This window comes from Panthera onca, chromosome A2 (assembly GCF_046562875.1).
Source record: "Panthera onca isolate mPanOnc1 chromosome A2, mPanOnc1 haplotype 2, whole genome shotgun sequence".
In the NCBI taxonomy this organism is placed as follows: domain Eukaryota; kingdom Metazoa; phylum Chordata; class Mammalia; order Carnivora; family Felidae; genus Panthera; species Panthera onca.
In genome coordinates this window covers 149,899,560-149,920,386 of record NC_138340.1, presented here as the reverse complement: position 1 = coordinate 149,920,386, position 20,827 = coordinate 149,899,560, and the positions used below count along the sequence as shown (strand labels likewise).

General features: G+C 42.8%; 1 long non-coding RNA gene across 3 annotated transcripts in view; it reads left to right on the top strand.

Moving 5' to 3' along the window:
- Window positions 1–20,827, top strand: part of LOC132679549 (uncharacterized) — a 76,047-nt gene that overhangs the window by 52,007 nt on the left and 3,213 nt on the right. For 2 of the 3 annotated variants that reach the window (XR_013552646.2, XR_013552649.2), the window contains 3 exons: window positions 4,861–4,954; window positions 9,393–9,484; window positions 16,022–17,540. This is a non-coding gene — a long non-coding RNA (uncharacterized LOC132679549). Of the gene's footprint in view, window positions 1–4,860; window positions 4,955–9,392; window positions 9,485–16,021; window positions 17,541–20,827 lie in introns of those variants that run through there. The other variant, XR_013552648.2, reaches the window with a different exon arrangement.

Sequence of the window (20,827 nt, the reverse complement as noted above, 5' to 3'; positions counted from 1 at the left end):
TCTTGGTCCCCACCAATACTCCCCAACTTATCCAAGGGCTGACCTTTTTGAAACAATGAAAGTGGGGGCGCCTGGGTGGCTCAGGTGGTTAAGCGTCCGACTTCAGCTCAGGTCACGATCTCGCGGTCCGTGAGTTCGAGCCCTGCGTCGGGCTCTGGGCTGATGGCTCAGAGCCTGGAGCCTGCTTCCGGTTCTGTGTCTCCCTCTCTCTCTGCCCCTCCCCCATTCATGCTCTGTCTCTCTCTGTCTCAAAAATAAATAAACATTTAAAAAATTTTTTTAAAAAAATAAACAATGAAAGTGCCTGTAGGCAGCACTATCAAGTTGAAGGGTTAAGCCCTTCCCTGAAATTTCTGGGAAAACATTTACCCTACTGACAACAAATGAGGAGCAACAAGCTGAGTAGAATTTAAAAGTAAAATGTAATCAAATTCCACTGTGTAGTACATTCAGAATATTTGTTTTCTAAAGTTGAAAGGCCAATTGAATGAAAATAATTTCATGTAACAGTGTAGGTGTATGAAATATTTAATTGAGTTGGATCCTTATTTGTTATTTTTTAAAAGGCTTAATACTTCTCTGATTGTAAAAATGAATTTCCCATTGTAAAAAACTTGAAAATTATGTGAAATAACAAGAACAAAATTCGCTTGTGACTACATAGGAAAAAAAAAACTATTTACATTTCTATCTTTCTAGATAGATTTCCCTTTTATTTTAAACTTTGTTGATTTGATAGTGAAAATAGCTTGTTTTAATTTGCATTTTTGGGTACTAGTGTGAACAACTTTTCACATGGTTTACTGGCCAGGTTTCATGTATCAACTTTGCTTTCTCTTAAATTTTTCTTACCGATCTGAAAAAGCTTTTTAATCATAAGAAAACCATGAATCCATTTTCTGTCACATTCATGGTAAATGGTTTTTTCCAAGATTCTTTACTGCCCATTATTTTTGCATAGTTTTTATGTCCAAATTTTGCATTTTTATAGTCATGCATACTCAATATTAAAGCCAAAAAATATTTATTTCCAACAGTGTTCACTAAAAGAGTCTTTTCAAATTTTACTGAAAATTATGGTACTGCTTTTGCTCTATAATGTACAGTGAAATCCCACAATAATGCAATAGGTAGGATCCAAAAATTTAATTACATAAAATGCAATTACTGTAGGTTTAATGATTGACTAAAGCAGGCCTGGGCAGTTGGGCATTATGGCATCTGGCTGAGCAATTCCAATCCCTCCAGGTCCCAGCCGTAGTTTGACATCTGCTGGTGGGCATTTGCTAGATCTCACTTACATACTGAGGGGTCAAATCAAGTCCCAAGACTTCTTGGGACCTGCAGGACAGCAGCAGTGACTCCTGGATCTCCAGGTTAGCTAGTACCCTGTTTTCCAGACCAATCCAGGACAATGGGTGGAAGAGACGTACTAGGGACACGAGGGCCCACAACTTTCCATGATAAGCTCCCTTCTTTTCCACATCCTGCCTTGGATCCCTTCCTCCCCAGCTACTCCCCTTCTCTCTCTCCATAAGATAAAGCAAGTTTCCTACACACTCATGGAGTAGAAAGCATTCACTTAACACACCCCTGTAATGTATACCTTAGACTCTCTATGACGGTGGATGCAGATTCAGTTGATGCCTAGAGTGGCTTTATTCCCAGCAATTCAAAAACAGTGAACAAATTTTAGGATGGATTCATTGTATCTGTTAGAACTGTGATATTAGGGACCCCAAGGTTGGCAAAGTTCTCGTTCCTTGAGATGCAAATGTATAAAATAAAATCAGCAATAAATAAGAAGTTGTTTTTTGTAGAATACAGCCTTTCTCTCTATTAGCTTATTTATTTACCCTCTGGTTTGTTAAATTTAAGTGAAACAAAAATGTCATGTAATTTATTAATAGAAATATTTTTATCTTATAATCTAAGCTTTTTAATCAAGGAAATCATAATCACATGAGGGAAAAAAATTATAACATTTTGAAAGCACACACACACAAAAAAAAACACTCCCATAGATTATTTATGGATGTGTAGATAAATAGTAAAAATATAAAAATATGGATGGGAAGTGTATCAGTCAGGGTCCAGCTGGGAGAACAGAATGCACTCTAAGACTGTTGAACATTGGATATTTAATTCAAAGACTTGGTTACCCAGGTGATGGAAGAGCTGGGATATAAGAAGGGAGAAGAGCCAGTGAGGTGACTCAGGGGTTAACAGCAGCAGGAAAGAACTATGGTCCTAGATGGAGCACCTAGGAGGAAGTGATACTTCTAATCCCAGAAGCCATGTTCCCTGATGAGAGAGAGAAATTCAAGTGGAGGCTGTCTGGCAAGAGCTGGGACCACACAAGAAATGTAACTGCTTTTGGAGATGCCGCTCAAGGCTGAGAGAGAGGGAGAAACACCTGGCTTCTCTCTTCCTTCTGCCCTCCAATCGCCTGACTGTACCTCCCATTGACCAAACCCAGCGGAAGTGGCTGGGAATCCTGGGAAATGTAGTCCGTGGACTCCTCTTCTCCCTCCCGTTGAGAATAGATGAGGGTAATGGCTGGGAGCAAGCAGGCAAGTGGGTGGCAGAAAAGGGGGCAGGCGCCTCACCAACCTGTGGATGGACAAGACCTTCTTCCTGGAAAGGGAGTCCAGAGAATGGGGAGGGGAGGGTACAGAGTGGTCCTCAACTGTATTGGTAACCACTTATTTCATTGATAATTTTTTTTAAAGTTTGAAGCCAATATGGCAAAAAGTCAGCATCTGTTAAATGTATAAAGTAGGTGGCCAGATGCTCATTATATTAGTCTCTTGCATTTCTGCATAATTGGAATACTTCAGAGAAGAAATTATTGTAGAAAAAAAGGAAATGTTCTAGGTTAATGGAATAGGGAACATTCTTCTTGTTTGGACTCACCTCCCTTTCCAACCCTACTCCTGATGATTCGCCATGGCTCTTCTTCAAAGGAGGGTGGCAAGTGGGTGGGTCTTACAGGCTCTGCTAATCACCAGGGTTGACTCTTGGGCATGAGGTCATGTTAAAGGCAGAGTAGGAGGATGAGGAAGGAAAAGAAGAAGGAAAGGCAAAGAGGGAAGGTTCCAGAAGCTTGGGAGGGAGAGGATGACCAATCACGGTGAGCTCTCCCAGTCTTTTTGTCTTTGACACTTGGTTCAGCAACTCACAACATGGATGCCCTTGAGCAAGTCCCTTGGCCTCTCCATCCTTGCATTTGCTTTTCTGTAAAAGTGTGGTGGTTGCAAGATTCAATGAGAACAGATACAAAAAGCACTTTGAGTAGTGCTGGTGCATAGCAATCTCTCCATCCATTTTGGTTATTATTATCATTCTTTATTCTTTTTATCTTTGGATCCTCAGTGTTAGCAGAGTTCCCCTGTGATGATCGTCAGATCAAATGAGTGGGGGTAGCAAAAGAGGACACCCTGTAATTTGCTTATCTAATTCAGGTCTCCCTGTGATAATCTGCTCCTGGTTGAGCATACCAATCTCGATACAACACCGCCTAGATCCTGGCCTATGAGGCCAGTGTCAGTATGATTTCAGACAAGTTTGGCAAAAGCCAGACTCTGGCAGAAAGAGTTACACTTCAATAAAGTGAAGAGAGAGAATCTGCGGGGTCATCTTATCAGGAGATTCAGCTTTCTTATTCTGATTCTGGATTCTGGAAGGGGTAATCCTCCAAATGAGACAACCTGCAGAGAAAACGAGGCCAAAGGAGAGTATGTGAGCATTAACTAGCTGAGAAGGCATTCTCCTGTGGTGTGCCCTATGGTTTTGTGCTCCCTCAGACCCCTCCCCACAAGATGCTGTAAGGACACAAGAAGGGGCCCTGCCTTGACCTTCCATCCAACTGCCCCAAATGGTGTGCTAGGAAGGAGGGCAGGAAGCAGGGATCGGGGCACCAGAGTAAACCCTAATGGGTAGCTAATAATAAGCTTGGTGCCCAGCATGGAGCTGAGTGCCCTCCCAGTATCACCCCCACTTATTCTCACAACCGTGTGAGTAGAGAACAAGAGAACGGTTTGGGGGATGCTGTGAGCATTCGGTGAGTTAATAATACATGCAAAGAGCTTAGGATGCCTACCCCTTTCTGAGCGAACACTCAGTAGATGTTAGCTGCACTTAGTACAATCATCCCAAATTTGTGGATAAAGAAACCAACTTGGGAAGCAGGAAATCTACCCAAGGTGACACGGCTAAGAAATAAATGGTGGAGCTGGGATGTGGACTCTCACTCGTGAGCCCACCCCTCTATTGCCTCCATCGGAAATGGTGCTGGTAGGAGGAGAGGTAGTTTCATCCTGGGGCAGGTCACATTTGACATTTGACATTCCTTGTCATTCTAAGTAGCTGCTGCTTTGCTGCCCTCTAACAAAAACGAGCAGTTGTAAGATGGGGAAAGGCAGCTCTATGATACCCGGGGTGGGCAGGGTGGATATGGAACATCATGCCATGCAAACTGATGCTTGAGACACTGAAATGCTCTTGAAAAACTGAGTTGTTGTTTTGGCTTTAAAAACCATAGAAGAGATTCAGATTGTCATTAAACTGGGCACCTGGCAATATCAAATGTCACAAGCCATCTTCCCAAGGACAAATATCTTTGATATCTTTAATGGGATCTAATAATCAGAAAGCATTGGTGAAAGATTAATAGATCATTTAGAAGGATCACCTAGCAAGAGTAAAAAATTCATCTTGGATGTTTATAAGAGATTTAAGGTGAAGTTACTCCCACTTCCTTTAATAAGCATTCAATGAAGAATGAAACCTATGGTTGACAAAGTAAATTGGAGGAAGGCATTGTTTAACCTCTCTATTCTATAGAAACTTGCTTTCCAGGAAACTCATTTACCCCAACACATGGCTTCAAATACCACCATGTGACAGTGATGTGCTTGGAGTGACAGTACTGGATCTGTTTCTCCTGTATGAGGTAAGGATGACACCCAACCTGCCATCACTAGGGAAGGTGGCCTGCATTTTGAGCTGCACAGAGGGAGCCCCCCACGTAAAAAAAGACTCCCAAGCAGAGGTCAAACCCTTCCGCCTGCTGGACTGCCTAAACCAGACCCTGAGACCTGTCCCGCCCCTCCCCAAAGACTGAGTATACAGCATTGAACTTGCCCCAAATGTTTGAGAAGGAAAAGGGCAGGACTCTTACCCTTCCCTAAACAGTTTACCTGGCCAGTCACTGGTTTATATTTCAGTCCAGGTTTGTTCAAGAGCCTTTGAATCTGGAAGTGGTTGAAGTTGGAAATGCCAATGGCTTTCACCAGCCCCTGGTCCACCAGCTCCTCCATGGCCTATCACAGAAAGGAACACCTTTGGAGCAGTCCTAGAGAGACTGCAGGGACCCTGGCTTGTCTTCGTCTTCTCTGGGGCAGGAGAAGCTGGTAAAGGAGCCATCATGGCAACGTTAGCTGAAGTATGAAAAGGAAATTTCAGTCCAGTTGTCCAGCTCATGTGTGCCATAAAGCTCATTGGTTTCAGCCCTACTGCCCTTTACCAGCCCCAGTGAAACAAGGAGGAAAAGGTAAAGCTTGGATATACTTGCTCCCCTCCTCTTGCCTACATCTGGGTGACACGAGTTGGCCCTGGAAGAGGCTGCAGCATGTGGGGAAGCACCTCTTGTCTGCATCCGGAGTCACCCTCTCCCACGCTGACATCGGTTTGGCTGGCAGTAATATCAGGGCCACTGGAGAGGGTCATGCAGGTTGTGCCCTGGCAGGGGCACCGGGCCAAGTGATTGAATGGGGCCCCAATCTGGCCACTAGCCACTTACCAAGACATGTTCCCAGGTACAGAAACTACATTGAACTTGAGGAAAGGTATCTTCCCATGATTTTTAGCCTGTGAAGGATACTTTTCCGAAATTGCCCAAAGATACCCTATATGTTAACAGCAGTCCAGATTCAACATGTATTTATTGTGCATTTATTACGCATCCAGAACCTGTCCAGGAGTTGTCAGGATATAAAAGTATACCGTGTACCTCTTTCTGCCAAGACTCTCACAGTCCAATTAAAGTGCTAGGGTTCCCCTCTGGGGACCCATCAGTCTGCCAGATGCTGAGGCTGCCTCCAGTCGCTTGACAGCATAGCACTGGGAATCAGGGAGGTCAGAGAAGGAAGGGCCGTAGAGTCAGGGTGGACCGGGTGGAGTTTAAACTGGGACTTGAAAAATGACTTGGAGGAAAGAGAGAAAGAACAAGAGCAGGGGTGGAGGGAAGAAAGCAGGAGCTTTGTGGCAGGGACAAACTTGAGGTGCTCAAGGGACACTTCATGCGGTGGTTCTTAAATCTGACAGCCATTTGGAATTCCCTGATGACTTTACAATATACCGATCTTAGGATCCACTCCCAGAGTTTCTTACCAAATTGGTCTGGGATGTAGCCTCAGCACTGGAATTTCTTCAAACTCCCCCAGTGATTTCAAGGTACAGCCAAGGCTGAGGGCCACTAGGGTAGATGATGTAGGTCTTCAAACTGGGCAAAGGAGTTTAGAATTGATGAGATCACAAGGTCCACGACATGCCTGAGTTGAGCAATGAGATACTATAAAAGTTTCTGTGTGTCATAGATCAGGTGTAAGGGGGTATAGGACCCACGTGGACTCCTTTATACTTTTTTCTCCCATATGGTTCAGGGTGGTCAGTTAGGTTTCTATTGAACTGGTCTTGGATCCACATAAAAATCTATCGCTTACGTGTTCAGTGCTGTTTCATCATGGACCCACCGACTTTGTTCATCAAAATCTTTTCATGCCCCCGAATCTTTTAGTTAGTGGTTATTCTGAAATCCATTCCAAGGGCATGGCACTGTGAAACTGGGGTACTTCTTGCAGAGAACACTGACATAATTGCCACATTGAATATCGTCATAAGAACTAGGGCAAAAAATCTCACAGAACCAACCTTAGAGGTGTGCTGGTCTCCACATTTCACAAAGAATAATTCCTAAGGGTAGAAGACGTCATATTTTACCTGGGTAATATATATCATAGAGCCCTCTTATCAGATTTAATGCAAAGTCTGAGTCTGCTGAAGTTTTAGGCTTTGTTGTAGGTCTTGCCACAGTTTTCATTCCCGGGAATAAAACATTCATTGAGTTGAGTCCATGCACATAAACCACTATGTTGCTCAATAAATCATCAAACCTGAAACATTTCCCTAATGGAAGGTTGTTTGTGGTAGCAGAAGAAATATGTTGACTTTTTTTTTTTTACAGTTAAGTACCAGAATTTGAGTTTCTTTTTATGTTTTGATGGCTATGATTTTGTCACTAGCAAAGAGAAATTAATATCTCATCTCCAAGATTCAGGCTTAATAAATTTATTTCAGTAAATACATCAAACAAGTATTTAAGACTAGGTAGTTGGATAATGACTTGTGTGGTCATTAAGGCAAATAAGAATATGTAAGTCCGAAAAAAAAAAAAAAACGGCATGTTTCAACTTGTAGTTTGAACCATCTTTCTAGTATGTGGGCTCGCCCAGCTGATGGCTTGTATAGCAGTGATGTTTTGTCACATTGACTGTGGGTTTGTATTTAATTACATAATCAAAATAGCAGAAGGCATGACAAATTGATGGCTTCATGAGAGTATTTATTTGATTTTACTTCGATGGATAGTGTCTTGCTCGTGAGATATATTTTCAGTAATTTATTATTTAGTATGGTTCTTAATGACATAAATCATTGCTCTTTTACTATTGCGAATTTAGGCTCGTAGCACCTAACTGCAAATGACATATCCTGTCGAGCAAATTCAGTGGTGATACTGAAGATCTTTATCACAGCTGATAGATTTGCTTTATATACAACCTAGAGAGCTTTCATAACAGCCTCAAAAACCCACCCATAGAAATCCAGATCATTTCCTCCATCCTTTCTATTCCTAGCCAGCAAATTTAATGACTTACTTGCCAAAGATAATTCCCTTCAAATACATTTACATGATTGCTAACCTTGCCGTTATGAAATGATCACTTTTCTGCTTCATCACGCTTTCCTTATCAAATCAATTTTTCTCTCTAAATGTTCTTACTATTAGCTGCTAAAGTTCAAAGTAGCAAGAAAGCCCGTGCTTCCAGATAAATACTTTTGAACAAACCACCCACAGAAAAGTTACATTTAATTAAATCATGTCAATTCTAAGCTCCTCAGAAAGGTGAGTCCTAATCCGGTTTTAAGCAGTAAAACACAATATAAACTTAAAAGGACGTGTGCCCCCACACCACAAGACGATAAAATGATGCAGTTAACTCTTGGTGGTGTTGTCACCAGTCATTTTCAGTTTGTTCATTCCCTCTGTTCTCTGTTAGCATTTGAGAAAGAAACAATGTTTTCAGGGGGAAAAAATGCCAGAAAAAGACTTTCACTCCTTAATTAGATTTTGAATAAGAATTACATGGAACAGGTGATTACTTGATCTCAGAAACCAAGCGCTTGTGTCCCCTGATGTGCAAACGTGTGTATTCACTGTGTGCCAAACACCATGTGCAGGGCTTCGAAGGGTTGGACTCTGGAGACAGATAGACCTGGGTCTGATCCCAGCTTTGCCACACTTTTGCAACGTGGTCTGAAAAAGTCACCCACCTCTCTAGGTCTCAATTTCCTCTTTTATAAATGGGGATGATAATAGTACCTGCCCCATTAAGTTAGATAATTAAACAAGCTCCGTGATTAAAGTTCCTGGCACTCAACAGATGTTGGCTATCTTAATCTTTAAATTACCAGAGCTTAAAAGATATATTTTTATAAAGTTGTTTTTGTTTTTGTTTTTGTTTTAACAGGCAGAAACTGAGGCTTAGAGGAATCAGGTAACATAACGCCAGGTTACTCAGCCAAGGCATGCAACCCCAGGGCAAACCCTCTCTTCCAGATCCTTCCCCCTGGTTTCAGAACAGCATGTATATCCTCTATATTGATGTACATTATATTCCTATCTCCTTTGATGATCCAGTCCTTAGCCTTTGAAAATATACATATTGTCAGATGAACCCCAAAGCCAGAGGTGATCAGGAAGAAGTTGAAAAAGCTAGATTAGAGGATAATGATGATGGAATTAAACAGCATCAAGTACATAGGCTCCTTCACACCAGTGTAGACCCTTGTGGATAGCTACAGGCAAGTTTTCACTCCCAGCACACGTAGAACAAGATGGAGCCTACCTCCCAGGCATCCAAGAATGTTACTTTACTGTTGAGGACTTTGTTTTTACCATCTGTGGGGAGAAGTATCTTCCCAGGCTGTAACTGCAGCACAAAAAGCTTAGTGCAATGCGCACCTGAACACTCAGCTCTGTTAAATGCGGTTTCAAGATCCTAACCTGCGTTCAACATCCACATCTGTGTGCCATTTTTTTCCTTCAGAAATGCTCCAGAGTCCAAAAATCAGAACGTGTAGTTTGTAAAAACTCTGAACTTTGTGATTTGAAATGAAACCTCTAAACCAGTCTACTGGGGTAAGTAAGTTTTTATATTTTAGGAACTGCTGGATTGATTTAAAATCTGTCATTCACGCATCCCCAAAGCCACCATTATCATCAGGGACATTAACTTCATATAACCAGACCCCATATACACTTGGAGGCAACCTTCAATTTCAAAATCACCAGACAAGGGTTAACTTCCAAAGGAGTGGCTTCCTGGGGGAAGATATTGGCCAACTTGTATTCTAGCAGCCTCAAGAAGCCAGCCGTTAGGGATGGCACACTGTCATCACCCTAGCTGGACATGAGGTGAGACAGCCAGGAACTCGTGTTCCTCTCACCTCTCTGAAGCAGGCTGGAGGGGAGCCCCAGACAATGCATTCTTCTGTTTCTTTAATGAGGGCTGGCTGTCTTCCAGCATGGCCATGCTTGGGCATTTCTCCAAGATGGCACCCAAAGGTGTGCTTTGATTAGCCAGAGGGTTGAACCCTGCAATTGCAGTATGTAAGAGCTCCCCTGGGAGGGGAACCCTTGGCACAGAAGGAGGACAAAGATGATGTGGCAATTGCTTGCTGGGGCTGCCAGAAATCATGATTCTCTTGGACGTAACTGTAAGAAGACCTAGGCGCTTGGTCATCTCAGCAGCTACACGTGGACTCAGCCTTCTTTCTGGGCCAGTGCCTTTCTGTTTCATTGTCTCCTCCTGAAAACCTGCAGTTCAGGTCATGAAGAGCAAGACCCCATGCTGCAGCCCACCCCAGCCCCCAGCCCTGCACAGCTGCTGTTTTCTAGTACTCCACTCTAGTTCCCTGCTCGGGAACTGGAGATTGGGACAGAGAGTAGCTTTAACCTGTAATCCTTGTGGCCAGTGAATAAGATAGGTCCTGACAGTCCTGTTTCAGATCCCTAAGGGTATTCTGACCGGCTTCCTTCACTAAGGGTCTCCCAAAGAAGGTGGACCATAGCTTCGAGGAACCAAGAGTGAGACATCAGTACTGGGTAAAGGAAGTGCCGTATCATACTCATTCTTCCTGCTTTTTGACTTACGCCCTGATCTAACAGGGGACAGGCCATTTATAGCAGAGTTGGTACAGATACATGATCCAGGGATGTAAGATCACCAGGGGGTCAGCAAGTCAATGGCATTTCTTTTTTTTTTTTTTTAAGTTTTTATTTAAATTCCAGCTAGTTAACATGCAGCGTAATACTAGTTTCGGGTGTACAATATAGTGACCCAACACTTCCATACATCACTCAGTGCTCATCACAAGTGCACTCCTTCATCCCCATTATCAATTACCCATGCCCACACAAAACCCTTCTGACAACCATCAGAAAAATCGTTAGAGAGCACAGGAAAGATTATATAAGAAAATAAAATCCATCCATATTTCCACATTTCGAGATGATTATTATCAACGCTTGGGGGATTATTATTGTCAACGTCTGGGGATACCCAGTTGAGTCGGGAAGTCTCAAAGCAGAGAACTGTGCCCTGTTTCCCAGGGTGAGGTTGGGAAGAAGACACCCGGTCAAGGAAGCTCCCAGGTCCCTAAGCTGTGGAGTCACGGTGATGGCAGATGTCCATCTGAGTGGGTTCAGTGGCAGCCTCGGGGTGTCCAGGAGTCCCAGCTCAGTGCTTGAGAGAACAGACCAGTTTCTTGTGTTCACGTGAGGGCAAAGCTGCCTGGCAGAAAGCTTCTGGAGAGTCTCTAAATGTCCCCGAGCTGGGAGTGTGAAGGTTGTGAAATGTACCTCTTCAACCTCCACATCATATTCAGGGCAGCCCAATCTGGGGAGGTTACAGAGGGGTTGAGTGCCTAGGGATCTGATGGGGATATGGACATCTCGGGTAACTGCAGGGCTGGTCACACCTAAGGACCAGACATATGAGCCACGTCTCAGGGGAAGCCAACATACAGAGGGCAACCCACACAGGCACCACCCCCCACCTTGACATCTCACATCTCCCCTAAACTCCTAAGCCCAGATGATACCTCCAGACGAAACATCCTAACATAATGGATTTTAATACTGAAATAAATGGAAGTCAAAGTGGAATGAAGGCAAAAGAAAGTGTGAGCTGGGAGAGTAACAGAACATTTTCAGAAGCGGATACCATCCTCCAGGAGCCATTGTTCCCAGCCATTATTTTTCCTTTATAGTACCAAAAATTAACTTTGTTTAAAAAAATTAAGTTCCAGTTCCATGATCAGCTGAGGACTATCTGGCTCAGAATTTACCTCATAGGAAGAATGATCCAGACAAAAATTAACTAATTTAAAACAAACAAAAAAGGCCTTCATTATCAAATGAGGAGAGGGTTGATCCTGAGTCCAGCACATTCTCTTTATGGTTGATTAGTACTATTATTAACAGGCCCTATGCTACGTACTATTATATAGATTAACACATTTCTTGGGGTGCCTGAGCGGCTCAGTTGGTTAAGTGTCTGACTCTTGATTTTGGCTCAGGTCATGATCTCATGGTTCCTGGGATAGAGCCCTGTGTCGGGCTCTACGCTGACAGTGTGGAGCCTGCTTGGGATTCTCTCTCTCTCTCTCTCTCTCTCTCTCTCTCTCTCAAAATAAATAAACTTTAAAAAAAAGATTAACACATTTTCTCATTTACTCTTCAAACAACCTCATAAGGTCGGTGCTATTATTATTGCCCCCCCTTCACAAATGAGGAACTGACACATAGAGATGGTAAGCAATTTGTTCGAGGTAAATGGTGGTGCTGAAATTTGATACAGGCTATATCTCTCCAGAGCCATGCACTTGTCTCTTTGTTTATAATTAGACACTGTGCTATATGGCCTATAGGCATTCCCCAATTCAATTGTCACAGTGCTATAAGGCAGATACAATTATTAGTTTCATTTTCAGAGGAGAAAATTGAGAAACAAAGGGGTAAAGGTCAAGTGATCAAAGGTTACAAACAGGTCTTCTAGGGCCCAGCAATTGCACTACTAGGTATTTATACAAAGGATACAAAAGTGTTGATTTAAAGGAGCACATGCACTACAGTGTTTATAGCAGCACTGTGAACAATGATGGAAAGCCCGAATGTCCATCAACTGATGACTGGATAAAGAAGATATAATATATATACATATGTATATATGTGTACACACACACACAATGGACTATTACTTGGTGTTCAAAAAGAGTGAAATCTTGCCATTTGTAACAACATGGATGGAACTAGAGTGTGTTATGCTAAGCAAAATAAGGCAGAGAAAGACAAATATCATATGATTTCACTCATCTGTGGAATTTAAAAACCAAAACAGATGAACAGAGGGGAAGGGAAAGAAAAATAAGATAAAAAGAAAGAGGGAGGCAAACCATAAAAGATTCTGAAATCCAGAGAACAAACTGAGGGTTGCTGGAGGGCAGGTGAGTGGGGAGTGGGCTAAATGGGTGATGGGCATTAAGGAGGGCACTTGTTGGGATGAGCACTGGGTATTGTACATAAGTTATGAATCACTGGGTTCTACTCTCGAAACCATTACTACACCATATGTTAACCAACCTGAATTTAAATAAATAAATTAAAAAAAAATTTTTTAAGAAAACTACAGGCCAATATCCCTGACGAATATGGATGCAAAAATTCTCAATAAGATACTAGCAAATCGAATTCAACAGCATATAAAAAGAATTATTCACCATGATCAAGTGGGATTCATTCCTGGGCTGCAGGGCTGGTTCAGCATTTGCAAATCAATCAATGTGATACATCACATTAATAAAAGAAAAGATAAGAACCATATGATCCTTTCAATTGATGCAGAAAAAGCATTTGACAAAATTCAGCATCCTTGCTTAATAAAAACCCTCGAGAAAGTCGGGATAGAAGGAACATACTTAAACATCATAAAAGCCATTTATGAAAAGCCCACAGCTAACATCACCCTCAATGGGGAAAAACTGAGAGCTTTCTCCCTGAGATCAGGAACATGACAGGGATGTCCACTCTCACCACTGTTGTTTAACATAGTGTTGGAAGTTCTAGCATCAGCAATCAGACAACAAAAGGAAATCAAAGGCATCAAAATTGGCAAAGCTGAAGTCAAGCTTTCACTTTTTGCAGATGACATGATATTATATATGGAAAACCCGACTGACTCCACCAAAAGTCTGCTAGAACTGATACATGAACTTAGCAAATTCGCAGGATACAAATAAAGAAACTGATCCCATTCGCAATTGCACCAAGAATCATAAAATACCTAGGAATAAACCTAACCAAAGATGTAAAACATCTGTATGCTGAAAACTATAGAAAGCTTATGAAGGACATTGAAGAAGATATAAAGAAATGGAAAAACATTCTGTGCTCATGGATTGGAAGAATAAATATTGTTAAAATGTCAATACTACCCAAAGCTATCTACACATTCAATGCAATCCCAGTCAAAATTGCACCAGCATTCTTCTTGAAGCTAGAAGAAGCCATCCTAAAATTTGTATGGAACTACAAAAGACCCAGAATAGCCAAAGCAATTTTGAAGAAGAAGACCAAAGCAGGAGGCATCACAATCCCAGACTTTAGCCTCTACTACAAAGCTGTAATCACCAAGACAGCATGGTATTGGCACAAAAACAGACACACAGACCAATGGAATAGAATAGAGACTCCAGAAGTGGACCCACAAACGTATGGCCAACTAATCTTTGACAAAGCAGGAAAGAATATCCAATGGAAAAAAGTCTCTTAAACAAATGGTGCTGGGAGAACTGGACAGCAACATGCAGAAGGATGAAACTAGACCACTTTCTTACATCATTCACAAAAGTAAACTCAAAATGGATAAAGGACCTGAATGTGAGACAGGAAACCATCAAAACCCTAGAGGAGAAAGCAGGAAAAAACCTCTCTGACCTCAGCCGCAGCAATTTCTTACTTGACACATCCCCAAAAGCAATGGGAATTAAAAGCAAAAATGAACTATCGGGACCTCATGAAGATAAAAAGCTTCTGCACTGCAAAGGAAACAATCAACAAAACTAAAAGGCAACCGACGGAATGGGAAAAGATATTTGCAAATGACATATCGGACAAAAAACTAATATCTAAAATCTATAAAGAACTCACCAAACTCCACACCCAAAAAACAAATATCCACGAAGAAATGGGCAGAAAACATGAATAGACACTTCTCTAAAGAAGACATGCAGATGGCCAACAGGCACATGAAAAGATGCTCAACGTCGCTCCTCATTAGGGAAATACAAATCAAAACCACACTCAGATACCACCTCACGCCAGTCAGAGTGGCCAAAATGAACAAATCAGGAGACTATAGATGCTGGTGAGGATGTGGAGAAACGGGAACCCTCTTGCACTATTGGTGGGAATGCAAACTGGTGCAGCCACTCTGGAAAACAGTGTGGAGGTTCCTCAAAAAATTAAAAGTAGATCCACCCTATGACCCAGAAATAGCACTGCTAGGAATTTACCCAAGGGATACAGGGGTGCTGATGCCTAGGGGCACTTGTACCCCAATGTTTATAGCAGCACTTTCAACCGTAGCCAGATTAGAGAGAGAGACTAATTGTCCATCAACTGATGAATGGATAAAGAAATTGTGGTTTATATACACAACAGAATACTACTTGGCAATGAGAAAGAATGAAATATGGCCCTTTGTAGCAACGTGGATGGAACTGGAGAGTGTTATGCTAAGTGAAATAAGTCCTACAGAGAAAGACAGATACCACATGTTTTCACTCCTATGTGGATCCTGAGAAACTTAACAGAAGACCATGGGGGAAGGGAAGGAAAAAAAAATTAGAGAGGGAGGGAGCCAAACCATAAGAGACTCTTAAAAACAAACTGAAGGTTGATGGGGGTGGGAGGGAGGGAAGGGTGGGTGAGGGGTACTGAGGAAGGCACCTTTTGGGATGAGCACTGGGTGTTGTATGGAAACCAATTTGACAATAAATTTCATATTAAAAAAAATTTTTTTTTTTTTACCATTTTGGCAGGCAAAACCCAGCACTTTATACATTAAGTTCCTACATATACCAGGATGACTATGAACTCTCTACCCATTAATCCTTTTATCTTCTTGTACCTCAACCACTCTGTTTCAGCGATAGCATTTAGAGTATGCAAAAAGCCCAATCACACTCCCTTAGAATACTTTTAGACATATTCTCTCATGTTCATTCTTGTGGCTACATTTTAACACCATTTTTGTCAAGTTTCAAAAGAATGTACTGAGATTTTAGATGCAACTGTGTTATAATTTTAGTAGATTTGGCGTTTTTAACATCTAGCCTTCCTAACAAGAAACAGAATATGCCTTTTTATTTACTGAAGTATTGTTTTATGTCCTCACGTAACAGTTTCCCTCATATAGTTGTGACACAGGGTGTGTTAAGCTTACCACTAGGTACTTTTCATCTTTTGTCGCGGTGGTGAAAGAGGATCCTGTCTTGTTCCCATTTCCAGTGACTATTCCTGGTATATGGACAAGCCTTTCACTCTTGCTTCCATGTTTTATTCCAGTTATTTTATTACAGAGATTTGTTGTTGTTGGGGTTGCTCTTTTGGTAGGAGGATGACGAAGGAACAGCGAGAGAGAGAAGACAGAATCTTAGAACTTTTCAACAAAATTCTTTCAACTGTCCTCAACAGTCCTTGGGATCACCCTTGATTTCTTCTTAACGTTTGAGCTTATTGTCGAGGAAATACTTCCTACTGTCGCCAAGATGAACATGCCCCACGTGGTTTGGAGAGAGCCCTCGTCGGCCTCTTGTCCAACTGCCAGTCATCCCATCCGTAGCCGGGCATCTTTTTGTGACCATCACCCATCACCCACTTTTCTCCAGATGAGTTCATTTGAAATGGGTCGTGGAAGCCCACTGGCCACCCTTGCACCCTGTCACAAAGCGGGGCAAGATCTTCTGCAGGTTCCCCACACCAGCTGACATTTCACTACTTGAAGGCAGGTAGCATCACCATCATCAGGAAACTTGGGGGTTGCCTTTTGTAGACATTCTCCCATACACTTCATAAAAACCGTAGCATCGTGCACCCAAGCTCCCAGTAGCGAAGAGGTAGAAACAACTTCAGTGCTCATCAAGGGATGAATGAATAGACAAAAGGTGGTGTATGCGTGCAATGGAATATTATTCAGCCTTGAAAAGGAAGAACATTTTGATGTATGGTACAAGAGACATTGAAAACGTTGTACTAAGTGAAATAAGCCAGTCACAAAAGGAAAATTATGTACAGTTCCGTTTGTGTGGAATATCCAGAAGTAAATCCCCAGAGACAGAGCAGGTTAGCAGGGTCTGAGGAAAAGGCAAAATGACGGTTTGGGGACTTCCTGTTGGGGTAGTGAAAGTGTCTGCAACTAGCTGGAGGTGATGGTTGCATAACATGGTGAATGGACCAAATGCCATTAAACTGTATATTTTAAAATGGTCAAGTTTATGTGAGTTTCATCTCAACGAAAACGTGTTTACTATAGATCGGAGCGATCTCAGTATTAAGCCCAGACATGCTTAGGCAGAACTGTCTAATCTGATTATTCTGCCGATTTCAATGCACCTCGCTCCAGAAGGCATGCATTGATTATTCTATTTTCGCTGAGAAAGTTGTGGATTGATGACTCACAATGGTTTTTGGCCAGCAATCTGAGTCTCCAAACTGATAATATGTCAAACTTGTAATTCAGGGAAAGTGAGTCATCTAGAGTGTAAGAGAAAAGAACATTTGGGGGAAAGACGACCAGAACAGGAGAAGGCTTTGAAGCTTCACTTCTGCTGCCCAGAAAACCATGTTCTCATGAGAGAGGGTCCTCAGGAATGAGGTCCCTGAAGTAGAGGGCGAAAGAATATACATCGGATTCCTGAGCTTTTATCTTTGTTTCCTTCAAAAATAGACATTTCTCAGGGTGCCTGGGTGGCTCAGACAGTTGAGCATCCGACTCTTTGATTTTGGCTCAGGTCATGATCTTAGGGTGATGAGATCAAGCCACAAGTCAAATTCTGCACTAAGCTTGGACCCTGCTTGAGATTCTCTCTCTCCCTCTCTCTGCCCCTCTCCTCCCACCCCCACTTGCATGTGCACACACTCTCTCTCTCTAAAAAAAAAAAAAAAAGTCTAAATATCAATTTCTATATTTATTCATTCATGTATTTATTTGGGGTCAGGTGCACGAACTGACTCATGGCATATGTCCATTATCACTTCATATGGAGCCCTTTCTCTCTGATGCGTGGATTTATGTATTTATCCTGTATTATCCTTCACTTCTCATGCTCAGACCATCATCCTAACATGTTCAGCGCATTCTTTCATAATGTTGATTGGTGTTAAGCATGCCTGTGTTTTTTTTTAAATGTTTATTTATTTTTGAGAGTGAGGGAGACAGAGCACAAGCGGGGGAGGGGCAGAGAGCGAGAATCCCAAGCAGCCTCCAGGCCCTGAGCTGTCAGCACAGAGCCTGACGCGGGTCTCGAACTCACAAACTGCAAAAACATGACCTGAGCCGAAGTCGGACGTTCAGCGGACTGAGCCACCCAGGCGCCCCAAATGTGCATGTGTTTTTAACCGACTGAAAGCGTCCTGTTACACACATGAAGCACGTAACTTCTAGCAGCCGTGCTCTACCTGGAGCTCCATGCTGTGCATTCACCACCACATCCTGCTGGCAATCTCCGTTTTGATACACATGAAGCCACCCTTTGTTCTCAAGGAGGAAGACAGTCCAAAGAGCAGAGGGTCCCCTGAGGGAGTGTGAGGCACAAGGATCAGTCTGTGAGACAGGGCAGAAGAGGAAACACACTGGGGAAGGGGGGATGAAAAGGGTGACGTCAGGTGTCATGCTAAGTGCTTTCTTGCGATGTACCCATTTTAACATCCAAAGTAACTTTTCTCAGTAGACATCATTAATCTTACATTGGAGATGAGGAAGCTCAGAGCGGTTAGATAAATTGTTCAGGTCAGTCCGGGGCAAACTGAGGCAGCTGATCACCTCAACGTCACATAACCAATCAGGGAAAGAGCTGTGATGGAGCAGACTAGGCGTTTTCTAGAGCAGTGGTTCCCAGCCTTAGCTGCACATCAGCATCGCGGGGAAACTGTTGACTGTGTTAGCCGGGGACCTCCCGCCTACCCCCACTCACACTCACACAAGAGATTCGGATTTATTTGGACTGGGCTAGGGTCCAAATGCTGACTTTTTTTTTCTTTTTTAGTCTCAAGTTGATGTTTTGTTAAAGCGTAACATACCCCCAGACGAGGGCTCAGAACCGAGGCATAGGTTGATGAATTTCAGGGAGCTCTCCCTCCTAACCACACCAGGAAGGAGAAACCCAACACTCCAGACAGAGGAGCCCCCTCATGCCCCTTCCTGGTCACCCTCCAGACCCTTAAGAAAACTCAGTCTCCTGACTGCTAACACCACCAAGCAGTTGTGCCTGGTTTTGAGCTTTATTTCAAAGTTTTCATGGAACCATACATCGAGCATTCTTTCGTGTCTGGCTCCTTTCGCGGAGGAGTAGTCTTGTAAGGCCCATCCGCGTTCCTGAACACAGTTGTAGTTTTTTGTTTTTTTTTTTAATTCCTACTGCTGTAGGAATGTATAGCATTCCACTGTATGAAAAGACTATAATATTTTTAGTCAACTATTGATGAGCAAGCCTTAGGGATCTTTCCAGCGTGGGGCTATTATGAAGCAGTGTTCCTTTATACATTCTCCTACAGATTTTTTGGTGAATGTATGTTCACATTTCTGGTGGGTATTTACATGGGAGTGGAATCGCGGAGTCCAAGGATAAGACACTGGCCTTGTAAAAAAGCTCCCTGGGGATTCCATAGCTCCAAGGTCGAGAAACTCGTCTCTAGACTAGAGAGTATACCCTAAGCACCATGTAGATGTTTCTTATAGTACCGTCTACCATGAGCAGAGATTAGAAGAGATTCTGGCTACCCCCACCCCCATCCCAGTATAGCTCCTGCCTTGCAGTTTTTAATTTGCTGTTTAATTCTTTTCCAACAGCAGTCTGATTGCCCAGGCTCCGTCTGGAACAACTTGCCCGAGTCCTCCTCTCTTCTTAACATAGCAGCTCTGTATCTACCCTCTAGGTCCTTTCCAACTCAACCCCACCTTGGAGCAAGCCCACACCCAAGTTTCACCAGGTGTTAGGTCTCATCCATTCAGAAGGGGTGGCATTTTGACGCTTGAGGCCCTAGCCACTTTTGCCTTCATGAACTCCTTCTTCCATAAACGTTTTTGAAAGTGTAATTTATGACTGCATTGGTATAAAGACTGAACTTATGATTGTGTATTCATTAACATGTGCAGGTTTTTCTTCTGAGTTTGAAAGAGATTAAAACACTTCTGTGGCTCTCCGAAAGTTTCACAGGTTGTAGATGCTGTACCCACTGGGCTTCCATGAGTAGATGGGCCCTGCAGGCCCGTTTCCAGATGTGATGATAGCCCCAGCCTTCTCCTATGACTTCTCAGCCTTCTCCTCTTTTATTCATTAATAGGCTTTAATTGTTTGCGTGGTATTAGGTTTACAGAAAATATCAATGCATTATTATTTTTTTAAATTTTTTAAATGTTTATTCATTTTTTGAGAAAGAGGGACAGAACGCAAGTGGGGCAGGGGGAGAGAGAGAGAGGGAGACCCAGACTCCAAAGCAGGCTCCAGGCTCTGAGCTGTCAGCACAGAGCCCCATGCGGGGCTCAAACTCGTGAACCATGAGGTCACGACCTGAGCCGAAGTCAGATGCTTAACCGACTGAGCCACCCAGGCATCCCTGATGCGTTATTATTAACAAAAGGCTATGATTTACATTAGGCTTCCCTCTTTGTGTTGTACATTCTATGGGTTTGGACAAACCCATAATGACGTGTGTCAATCATTAAAATGTCACATGTATTTTCACTGCCCTAAAAGTCCTCTGTGTGCCACTGAGTCATCCCTCCCGCTCCTCCCCACACCCCGGCAACCACTGATCTCCTTATTGTCTCCACAGTTTGCCTTTTCCAGAGCGTCATATGGTAGGAATCATGTAGTATGTCGTCTTTTCAGATTGACTTCTTTCACTTAGTAATTAATATGCATTTAAGTTGCCTCCATGTCTTATCGTGGTTGATTGCCCTTTTCTCCCCTTAACCTGAGTTAAGTTACAGAGCCCTAGGGGCACCTGGGTGGCTCAGTCAGTTAAGTGTCCAGCTCTTGATCTCGGCTCAGGTCGAACTTCATGAGTTCAAGCCCCGCATTGGGCTCCGCGCTGATGGCTCAGAGACTGCCTGGGATTCTGTCTGTCCTTCTCTCTGTCCCTCCCCCACTAGTGTGCATTCCCCCCCCAATACATTAATTAATTAATAAACTTTCAAAA